Source organism: Notamacropus eugenii, chromosome 1, assembly GCF_028372415.1.
Source record: "Notamacropus eugenii isolate mMacEug1 chromosome 1, mMacEug1.pri_v2, whole genome shotgun sequence".
Classification (NCBI taxonomy): Eukaryota; Metazoa; Chordata; class Mammalia; order Diprotodontia; family Macropodidae; genus Notamacropus; species Notamacropus eugenii.
Window position 1 is genome coordinate 722,241,159 of NC_092872.1, and position 11,923 is coordinate 722,253,081.

The 11,923-nt window shown below is 37.6% G+C and overlaps 1 protein-coding gene and 1 pseudogene across 5 annotated transcripts in view; one reads left to right on the plus strand and one right to left on the minus strand.

The window, feature by feature from the left end:
* The window catches only part of LOC140521606 (uncharacterized), a 52,250-nt gene extending 47,214 nt beyond the window's left edge, over positions 1-5,036 (plus strand). For 4 of the 5 annotated variants that reach the window (XM_072636840.1, XM_072636842.1, XM_072636844.1 and 1 more), the window contains one exon: positions 129-5,036. The gene's annotated coding sequence lies outside the window, so the exon portion shown is untranslated. The remainder of the gene's footprint in view (positions 1-128) is intronic. The other variant, XM_072636843.1, reaches the window with a different exon arrangement.
* Positions 5,037-10,271: 5,235 nt separating this feature from the next.
* On the minus strand, positions 10,272-11,276 carry LOC140521611 (RNA guanine-N7 methyltransferase-activating subunit-like protein; annotated as a pseudogene).
* Between the last annotated feature and the right edge of the window lie 647 nt (positions 11,277-11,923).

The following is an 11,923-nucleotide window of genomic DNA, read 5'->3' on the forward strand; positions in this document are numbered from 1 at the left end:
CAATTGTAAAGTGTTCTTAAGAGAGGAAAATATTTTTTATATGAAGAAATGCTTTGTACAATCTTTTGTATGATTTTTTTGGAATGCCCATCTAATTTGTATTTGTAAGTTAATTTATTATATAAAAGTTTTACAGGGGTTGGAAAATAAGAGACAAGGAATTACAGCTCCTCTCCAGTCAAGACTGGAAGGTATGGAAGCCTCTCCCTTTCCTTTTCCCCTTCTCCCTCTGCAAGTACCTTGGAAGTGGTTCTTTTTTGGGGGGGGGGGGGGGGTGACCTCTCAGGTCCTGGTAGGTTATTCTTAAATATTCCTTTGTGGAGGAATAGACTTCCAGCCCCATGCCTAAAATGTGTCTATTGCTTTGAATCCCCAAAAATTCACCTTTGGGTTTGTCTTTTACAAAATTTCAAAAACTTGAGTTTCTGTGAGGAACTTAAAGAGAAAAAGCTGATGCTCTTTTGCAACACTGTTTGGCCTTAGTATCACTTGGAGGGCCATGAAACATGGCCTATTTTGGGGACTTTAAAAATGAATACTCTTACTGTTAGAATTATATTGTGTGCCTGCAAGGAAATTGTATAGAAGTTTCCTACATAATGGCCTTTGTTGAGCTCTCTCTCAGAACCCTGATTTCAGGCAAGATTGTGAGGTGCTTGTAGCTAGAACTTCCCCTCAAAGGAGGGGCATTCTTGATGATCCCCTTCTTATGGCCCTCAGGACTTTGGCCCTCTCCCCCTCCCCTAACCCCAGTCATGGGTTTTATTGAGGAATGACCCATTGCAGCTTCCCTCCTTGAGGCAACACCCTCTTAGTCCTCAGGCCCCACTCCCACAGCAGTGTCTGGGTATCTCCCCTCTAATCCTTTCCTCTCCTCAGGTGTCAGCTGATCTTTCCCCTTGCTAGCCTGATCACCTTGCCTTGCAGTCTAATCCAGTTCAGGCAGCATTCCAAGCCCCTCCCTCACAGGAAGTGGGACTTCCTATATCTCTAACGAAGCCCCCATTCCCACTGGGTCATCAGGGCTTTTTCCACTGAGGGAAGCACCTGCTTCTGGTGGGAGAATTAGAGTGCATGTTCTGTTCTCCATCTCAGACTTCATTCAGGTTAGGGAGAAACTGGGGAGATACTAGGAAGGCCTCACTACCAAAGGTTTTAGGGACATATCCTTACAATTGCAGCTTTCTTGGGGTGACAAGCCTGAAAGTTTGATCATCGTTTGGCTAGTGATGACCCCACAAAATATTCTCCAGGAGCAGCTGCTGTTCCCACTAGTGACCCAGGATGGGATTATCAGAAGAGTGAGCATAAGGGAAAGTAAGATCATATGATAATTTCCCTGTCAGAAGGTCTAAGAACTGCATTTCAAAAGGAATAAATTTTCAAAAAAATTAAGGAAATTACTCAAGGAGAAGAGGAAAACCCTGCCCTTTTTCAAGACCAGTTAGTAGAAGCTATTAAAAGTATACAAATTTGGATCTTGACTCAATAGAATGGGCAACAGCTACAGCACAGAAATATCTAGGTTCAGCACATAGTCATATCCATGGATAGAGGATGAAGGGGGATGGGTCAAGATAGAGAAGCCAGTCAATCACTGCCTGCACTTGGTAAGACAACTCATCCTTCTGTCAATGTTTTTTTATATGATGTGGAAATGCAACTGTTGTCATTTGAAGTTTAATGTTCGTGTTTACAGTTAAAACAATTTGTTTATCATTTATGAAAATTGTTGGTTTGCTGTTTATAGTTTTAATGCTAAAACTTAAAGCTGATACACTGTGTGTGTATGTACGGAAAGGAGCAGTCCTCAGGCTAGTCAAAAAGTACAGCCTCAGCAGCTCTAAGGAGATTGTATGAAGAACTTGCTTTGGTGAGAATTTGAAAATGTATAGAAATGATCTCTAGTGATTGACTGTTAGTATAAATTTAAGATCTAAGATGTAGGGCCTGGTAATATTCTTGATTAGTGAAACCTGCCATTCAATGCAAAGCCTTTGGGAACAATACAAATTGTGTTCAATTACTCAGAGAGGAATGTGACTGTTCCAGGCAGAAGTTTACCTCAGGGCCCAATTGAGTCCTCAGCCTGGGATAGGATCCCTCTGACTCAGTTTTCCCATTGTGTTCCTCTGAAAAGGGATGCTTTCCCCTTTGGCTATTTCTGAGTCTGGTTATAAGGTGGTGCTATCTACTTAGGTCCTTGCTTTTCATCTACATGGCATGGTTCAATAATCAAAGCAGATAATTGAAGATGTCAGTAGAATGCAAGTAGTGGAATCTTGATGTTTTCAATTACTTGGGTAAATGAGTGCTCTGGTATGAAAGAGAAAATCCCTGAAATAGTGCATTCTTCTGGAATATTATGGGAATGATTAGATAAAGGAAAGGAAACCAAAATATAAATGTAAAGTTGTTCTATACAACAAGACTGGGATTTAAAGTTAACTGTAATGGTATGGAATTGTGAGGTTAGGGTTGCTTGGGACCCAAAGACAGTGACTTGTTGGATCCTGCTCAAATGAATTCAACCCAAGCCTCCTTTCAACTAAAGAAGATCAAATTTTGTTGAGATAGCTCAACAGTGAGTGGACTTTTAGGGATTCTCAGCATTTGTAACGCTAAACCAAGATGTATCTTATCTACAGAAGGACTCTGAGGAAGGAGTCCAGGGGTGACCCCAGGTGGTCTGGGGTTCCAGGGATGGCCTTGAGTGGCCAGTAACCTGGAGATTTGGATTGATAGGATCAAGGGTGGGAAACAAAACAGAGATTTGGGCATAACGATATGGAAAAGCTTATGGGCCTCTAGAGAGCCAGTTCACATGGGGAAATCCAAGGAACTTTCAAGGTGAGGTTTTCAGGATCCTTTTAGACAAATGGTACTATAATTCATTTGGGGTAAGGGATAAAGGTCCCAATTTGGGATAAGGTCTTTATATGTTACAAAATGATGTAAAAGCAATTGGTATTAAAACAATTAACTGAATGAATTACTAAGACTAAATCAGAGACATGTTCAGTTTGGAGAAAAGAATTTCAGTCTAAGTTTCTTAGAGGCAGGTAACTTCTGGTAATTTTTTGCATTGACGGAAAAGTTGAACGTTTCTGTTTTGATGTGACTTCATTTCATGAACTTAAGTTGAAGTTAGTTTTTGAATTTGTCATATATGTAGGTCATTTAGATTGAGGGTGGTTAGAAAGGTATAGAGAAGCTTGGCAAACAGATGTAAATCTATTAGAGCAATAATTGATGGTTTTAATGGTAAATTTGATTTTATGATTGTTATTTAATGAAGAAGTAGAAAAGTGGAGAAAGCATGCAAGCTACTTAAGACTTGCACCAAAAGATGCTCCTCTGTCAATGTGAAATTATAGTCATATCTGAAACTGATTATTGGACCTTGCTGTTTTAAGATCTTATGGGAGTATTAACTGACTGTTCTTCTGAGTCTAACTCCAGGTGTGGATGGTAAGAAAGGTGGTCTGAGCCACTGATCCATGATGCCAGTGAGCCTGTGAGATGCTGGTATGAACTGCAAAGGGGTGATCTCATGGGAAGGTTGGGAGAACAGCTGTTCAGTCTGAATTGAGGTTGGATTCTCTTGACTCAATTTCCCCACTGACACCTAACAGACTTTAAGCCTCCCTGGATGCCAGTTGACAATCTACTCCCGCCTGGAATCGACATGAAGATAGGGAGATGTTGTTTCCCTGAAAGGTTCCTACTCTTAGTGGCAGTTTCCTGTAATCAAAAGTTTTGTAAGCATAATACCAGATCCATTAAATAATAGACTGTTGATAGGGGAATATCTGAGATGAAGTCTAAAATTAAGCTATTATGCTTAGGATTTTAGACCAACAAGAATAAGTTAGGGTCATTTCATTCTTAGTAATAGCATGGAAACAGTTAGATTGAGGACCTATGAGGTGAGCATAGATAGTCATTATTATTTTTGTCTCAGCTGGTAAATGTTAAAAGAAAAATGATTTGTGGCGTATATTGTAAATGCTTTAAAAGAAACATCACATGACCAGAAGTTGAAATTGTTTTATAACGTGTTATGTACTGTGTTAAAAATGATTGTTTATTGTATTTGTGTAAGTACTGGAGCTTAGTATTACTTTCTTAGTGAAATTTCATCCTCCTGATGGGAGAAATGAATAGTAAATTAATGTAAAATGTAAAAGCTGGCTTCTAAAGTGAATTTCTTAAATGTGAAAATGGGCTAAAGTTCTGATTTTCATTTTGTACGAGTTATAAGTATATAAAGCTTAGGAATAGTAATCTAAAATTGTACCAAGGTCAGTTTTGTAGGAGAGAGGACATCTGGATTTTTAGAAGAAGGTAAAAGGAAGATGATGCTGAGAAGCTGTGCTGAAGATGGATTGAACAAGTGTCCAGACCAGAAAAGTGTCTCAGATGATGTTCCTCCCCAGACTGTTGTATGAGATGGAACTTCTAAAAGAACACTTCACTGATTTCCTTTTTTCTTTTGAATCTCTTTATCTGTATTAATAACAACAGGACTGTCCCCTTGTAATTTATCAATGCATCCGTCAAATTTACCCCCTTTCCACATTACTATAAAGGGAAGATAGATGAAGGGAAGAATTCATAGGGGAAAAAACGTAAAGAGGTATTGACTGATTGGATTTTGGTGTGGAAACAAAAATTTTAATAAAGAGAAAAGGTGGGAGTTTGTGGGCAACAGGAAGTAAGTTTTATTTCCACACTTCTGGTTGATGGGAGGATCAGGGTGTGTATGACCTAGTGAGGTATAGGTCACAAAACTACTGCACATGCTCAATAAGTTGTTTGAGGGATAGCCTGGCAGAGGAGAACATGAAGTAACATGGTCGGGGGATGATATTACAGGAGACCCCAAGTTCAGAATTCTGTAAGAGTCCTACCTCATCCTGACCTGGTTGAAGTCCTTCCAGTGGCCATGCTGGAAGCTACCCATTCTTTCAGGGGAAAAATTGTAGAAGGCCTTCCCTCCTCTGAACTCCATTTTTAATAAATTTTTCTTGATACTTTTTTGTGTGTGTCAAGTTCATCTCTAACAACATGAAATTGCAGCAGATGTTTCTTGTTGCTGCAAAGATCTGGATACAAAGATGGTGCTTGTGAACAAGGAAATGATTGAACAAACGATTATTTAAGAATATAATGGAAATTGATGGAGCCATGAGAAATGGTGAAAGGCACAGTTTCAGAGAAGTTGGGAGGAGTCCTCTGAACTGATGCAGAGAGAAATGAGCAGATCCAGAAAACTTTGTACTATTACAACACTGATCAGAACAGTTGAACAACCAGTACTGCAGAGAAGTAGTTTCCCAAATCTTGAACTCTTTGAACTCCTTTCAAGAAGTAAAATAAAGTGGTCGTGAAGCCTTATAATTAATAATTCTGCTAATCATAATATTCTCTTAAATTTATATATTAAGTACTTATGAGAATGACCAAGAAATATCTTGCCCCAAAGGCTTCAAAATAATATTTTCATTCCACAGTAAAATATAACATTTTATTCTAGTGTAAATTATAAAAATTTCTAGGACTTTTTTCTTTATTCTCTATCTCTTATTTGGTCATGTATTTCTCCATTCTCCATAATTCTGACAAATACCCAATTCTTTGCTTCCCTAAATTGTTTACAGTATCAGTTCTTATACATAGATCATGTTTTTATTTGGACTTGATTCTTGTGTACGATGTCAGACATTAGTCTATACCCAGTTACTGCCACACTGTTATTGAGTTTTCCTAGCAATTTTTATCAAACAGGGAGTTCTTATCCCAGAAGCTGGGGTCCTTGGGTTTATCAAACAGATTTTGTTATATTCACTGACTACTGTGTCTTGAGTATCTAACCTATTCCACTGATCTACCCTTCTGTTTCTTAGCCAGTACCAAGTAGTTTTGATGATTGCTCCTTTATAGGACAATTTGAGATCTGGTTGGGCTAGGCCAGATTCCCTAGCATTTCTTTTCATTAATTCCCTTAATATTCTGGACCTTTTGTTCTTCCAGATGAGTTGTGATATTATTTCTTCTAGCTCTAGAAAATACTTTTCCTGGAGTTTGATTGGTATGGCACTGAATAAGTCAATCAATTTAGGTAAAATTTTCATTTTTATTATATTACCTCATCCTAATCATGAGAAAATGATGTTTTTCCATTTATGTAGATCTGGCTTTATTTGTGAGAAAAGTGTTTCATAATTTTGTTCATACAGTCCCTGGGTTTGTTTTGACTGGTAGACTCTCAAATATTTTACAGTGCCTACTATATCTTTAAATGGGACATCTCTTTCTCTTTCTTGCTGTTGGGCTTTGTTAGTAATATGTAGAAATGCAGAGGATATATGTGAGTTTATTTTGTAACCTGCAACTTTGCCAAAGTTTTTATTATTTCTAGTAGTTTCTTTACTTGATTCTCTTGGATTCTTTAAGTATATCATCCTATCATCTTCAAAGAGTGATAACTTAGTTTCTTCTTTGCCTATTCTAATTCCTTCCATTTCTTTTTCTTCTCTTATTGTTGAAGCTAACATTTCTAATACTATATTGAACAGCAGTGGTGATGATGAACATCCTTGTTTCACCTCTGATCTTACTGGACATGCACCTAGCTTACCCTGTTGCATGTAATGGTTGCTAATGGTCTTAGGTATATACCTGCTTATTATTTTATGTAAAGTTCCATTTTTCCATGTGCTGTCCAGTGTTTTTAATAGGAAAGGATATTGTATTGTTGAAAGCTTTTTCTGGATCTACTGAGATAATCATATGGTTTCTGTTGGTTTTGTTGTAGAGAAGATCAATAATGCAGATAGTTTTTTTAATGTTGAACCACTGATGCATTCCTGGTGTAAAGCCTACATGATCCTAATGTATTATTCTCGTGATAAGTTGCTGTATTCTTTTTGCTATTATCTTATTTAGAATTTTTACATCTACATACATTAAACAATTACAAATTGGTCTGTAATTTTTTCCTCTGTTTTGACTTTTCCTGGTTAAGGAATCAGAACCATATTTCTATCATAAAAAACATTTTGGTAGCACTCCTTCACCAATCTTTCCAAATAGTCTACATAGTATTGGAATTAATTGTTCTTTAAATGTTTGATAGAATTCACTTGAAAAACCACCTGGCCCTGGAAATTTTTTTTCTAAGGATTACGTTAATTTCTTGTTCAATTTCTTTTCCTGGGATGGGGTTATTTAAGTATTCAACTGACTCTTCCATTAATCTGGGCAATTTGTATATTTTTTTAAAAATTCATCCATATCACTTAGATTGTCAAAGTTATGGGCAGACTCTTGGGCCAAGTAATTTCTAATTATTGTTTTGATGTCCTTCTCATTGGAGGTGAGTTTACCCTTTTCATTGTTGATATTGGTAATTTGGTTTTCTTCTTTCTTTTATCAAATTGACCAAAGATTTATCAATTATATTCCTTACTTTTCATATAACCAATTCTTAGTTTTATTTATTAGTTCAATAGTTTCCTTAATTTCAATTTTATTAATCTCTCTTTTGGTTTTCAATATTTCTAATTTCATATTTACTTGGGGTTTTCCATTTGTTCTTTTTCTAGCTTTCTCAGCTGCATACCCTGTTCATTGACCTCCACTTTCTCTACTTTATTCATGGAGGCTTTCAATATTATAAAACTTTCCCTATGATCTGCTTTTGCATCATCGCACAAGTTTTAGTAGGCTGTCTCGTTATTGTCATTCTCTTGAATGAAGTTATTGATTGTTTCTATGATTTGTTGTTTAACCCACTCCTTCTTTAGGATTAGATTATTTAGTTTCCAATTCATTTTTGGTCTATCTTTCCATGGCTTTTTATTACACATGATCCACTAATGCCTCTAGTAGAAAGGGTAGGAAATGTATGATAAAGCTATGAATATCAAGCTGATGCTGGGCTGGCCTCAGCAGAGATCCTGTGAAATCTGGAAGAAGGTTCCATTTCTGAGTTTGGGCAAATCCTTGTGCTCAGTTGGAGGATTTCCATCTGAGGGTGAATATTTCTCATAGAGATTTAAGCATGGAGTATGGAGAATAATTCTTCCTACTGGCTTCATCACCCCATTGTTGGATTGTATCAACCCCTCCCCAAAATGAATTGGCCTTTTACTTTCAGTCTGTCTCTTTCACAGCCATCAGCCACACTTATCGCAGTGAGATTTCTGAATCAGTTATAACCATGACACTGTACCTCTAATCAAGTTCCAGTAACTTGCTTTTATTTTTAGGATAAAATGCAAACTGCTCAGCTTGACATTTAATATTTTTATCTTCTGTTCTGATTTTATCTTACAAGATATTGCAGTTTGCTCTCCTTTAGTAATTTTTATGGGTCAGGTAAGTAGTCAAGTGCATAAAGTGCTAGGCCTAGAATCAGGAAGACTTGTGTTCCTGAATTCAAATCTGGTCTCAGACTCCTCCTGGTTGGGTGACCAACCAATGTCACTTAACCCTCTTTTACTCAGTTCTCTCATCTGTAAAATGAGCTGCAGAAGATAATGGCACACCTCTCTAGTATATTTACCAAGAAAACTTCTAATGGGGTCACAAGAAGTTGGGCACTATATAAAATGACTAAAGAGCAAAAGTAATTTAAGGGTTAAGCAAAGTGACAAAGTTTGCTGTCCCTTACAAATGACATTGATTTTTGCCTAGATACATTTTCTCTTTCCTCCTATCATAAGATGCTAGTGAAGTTTGTGAGGAAGTGGAAACAGGTGTGAGATCCAAGTACTAAGAATACAGCCATTAAAATAGCATTATTGCTTATCTTTCTTGACACCACAGAAAACAATGAAACATCCTTTCCATGTAATTTTTGCATGCAATCTAAGTTCTGGTTCAGGAACCTGCTAAATCCCCTTTTCAGACCAAGTAGTGTGTAAACTGTAGGATATTTGCTGCAACTCTGACAAGGCTGGGAGACAAAGGTCAACTTCATTACATGTGCCCAGAAACAGGCTCACCAAACCTCTACATGGCTTAGTGTCAGGGATTCTAAGAAGTTAGCAGGGGGAACATTGCACGAGATAGGTGATTTGTCCCTGCACACAGGAGATGGGAGGTGGTATCCTGTGAGGTTCTCTAGAAGGTGGCCACATCCCAACCAGTCAAGCATCATGAAGAATAGTGATGTAGATATCTGAACAGATTTGACTCCAATAGTTATGAACACCATATGCCCTTATCTAGAGAATCTGTGTGGCACTGGAATTCTCTTCTCCAGAATCCACTGAAATATGTATCAGTTAATAATGTAATAAAGTAATGGGCCTGGGTCATGATGACAAAGACTTGAATCCTCCTTTCCCCTGAAATATGAACTCTCCAAAAGGTTTCTGATCCTCTACTTCCTCCACCATGAAATGACTTAATAGGAGCACCCACCTTCCAGGTTTGTCATAAGGCCAAAGATCTAATATGGAGCAGTCTGCAAATTAAGCATTTCTGTATGGATGTGAACTCTTGCTCTACTCCTTTGCTCACCAAACTTGATTAGCTCGTGTCCAGCATAATAATGAATGAATGGATCTTAACCATGTCCTAAATGATTTTTTTCAGATCCCTATTTTAGCTTTAAGAATCCCCATTAATGGAACTTGGAGAAAGGATGTGGAACATGAATAACTCCTCTCTGTCCTCGCTCTGACCAGGAGATGGCACCACTGATTTTCTCATAGCCACAGACTTTTTTTTTTAATCCTTCCTTCTCAGAGAACCAATGACATCAGGAAGATGATGTCTTGACTTTCAGGTGAATTGAATTTCAGTGAGGGAGAGCTAGGCAAAGTCACCAGCCTCACTCTCACCTCCAGAGCCATCTGGGTCCAGTAGGTAAGACATACATCAGGACGACTGGAGATGGGCCCATAAGCTAAGGTTTTTCTCAGGTCTCAGTTTGTCTGCAGCAATATCCACTCAGTGATGAATTGCTGCATGATCTAAGAATGAATCCCATTAACAAAAGACCCAAGAACTGTTCACCATTTTTAGTTACAATGTTGTTGGTGTTTGTGTGAAAAAGGATTTTGTCCATCTTCAGAACATTAAATAAAAAGGATTTAAAGAGGTATATCAGGACACCTCAGAACAGTTTGAATCTGAACTCATTAGAACAAGATGAGAAAAATGAGAGTAATAAATGCCAGGCAGGATCCCTTATGTTTTAGTAGTTCTTAAGAGTTTACAAAATAGTCTTTTTTTTTTTTTTGCTTATTGTACATGTTTATTCGTCTTTCTTTTGTTATTAGTATAGAACTCAGACCTTTAAAATAGACATTCACATAGTAGTTATTATTTTGAAATCATGAAAGTCAAATGAAAGGTATGTCAAATATGTTTTCAGCTGCTGTTAATATGATACTCTGTAAGCCAACTATAACTCTCTTGATGAATTACTTCATTGAAGTCTGCAAAATTCCAGAAATAATCACACCCAGGTTTACAGAAATTCCTTCAAATTTGTGAGAAAGAAATCATTTTTCTTATTCCTCATTATGCCTGTGTTACAAACTTATGACTAGTGGCAGCCTTACATGGACAACACATGAAATTCGATGCACTAACAACATATGAAATAAAGATGAATTTAAGGTAAAAGTTGAACAATGTAGTCCATAACTTCTCTCCAGGATTTATCATTCCCACTTATCATCACTCTTCTAGTTTTTTTGCATAGGGTAGTTTCACGTTGCCTAGTATTATCCACACAAAATCATATATAAAAAACATGAGCCAACAGGAAACAGGCAAATTTCTGACACGTTAGAAGAGAATGTGATTTGTTTTACTTGATGGCTGCCAACAATAATAGCAGCCATGAAGAGGTCGCTGATTATAACCGTATTGTCCATACTGCTGATGGTAGTAAGGTTCTTGTCTGTGCTGCTGATAATTATTTCCCCAGTGTCTTCCATGCCACTGATTAGATCTGTTGTCACTTGGCTGACCACATCTGCCATGCCTTCCTTGAAAGTGTCTGTTATCTTGCAGCTGACTGCCTCTTCTTTTTTGATTACCACTAGATCTACTATTCCACTCTTCAATAATTGGAAGGGAATCTGCAGGAAGTCTCAGGTACTCTTGATACTCTCTATCATCTTCTGTGAATCAACTGGCAAACATCTCTTCAAAATCTGGAAGAGCATCAGGAGTGTCAGGCATTCTGAAAATTGTAAGAAGGTGCAGAGGGGTTAAGATTTCCCCTGATGGAGGGAAAACCTAGACAGAAGTGTGATCACTTGATCCTTGAAAAATTGAAGTAGAATTTATAGGCATTTTTTTTTAAAGCTCAGTGGCTTAGGGCTGTTAAGCAGTTTGGTGGCTTTTTCTTTTGGTGAAGAAATGTGAAGTCTGGGAGTCATAGCCCCAGCTCTCTAGAAGTTTTTCAGATTTTTTTTTAGACTTCATTGCAAAGGAAGGGGTGATGAGGGGTGCCTGTTCCCCCAGTTCATGCACAAACTGTCCAGGATCATGGCATCTCTGCAGGTAGCCCTGAATCTGCTGCATGGCTCAGCTTCAGGGCCCAGGTCAACCTGTGAGCCACCCAAAGTAGTCATAAACTCAAATTATCTTATGTGAATTGTATATAATTTTTTCTTTCCAGTTTTTAGATTCAGAAATTGAGTTTTATAACACTTAAGTGAATTTTCCCAATGTTGCATTACCAGTCAATGGCTTTGAAATGGATTGTTTAGATAAAAGAAGGTATGGTGACATCCCATTATCTATGTTTTTAGGTCATAGAGAGAAGGGAGACTTTTTGAGGGAAACCATGTAAGGGGCTGAGGGAAGGAGGGCAATGTTCTAGGGCAAAAGCAGCCTTGCTCATGTAGTGAATGTCTCATTTGATCCCTTGAGGAAGACTCAGTGTTTG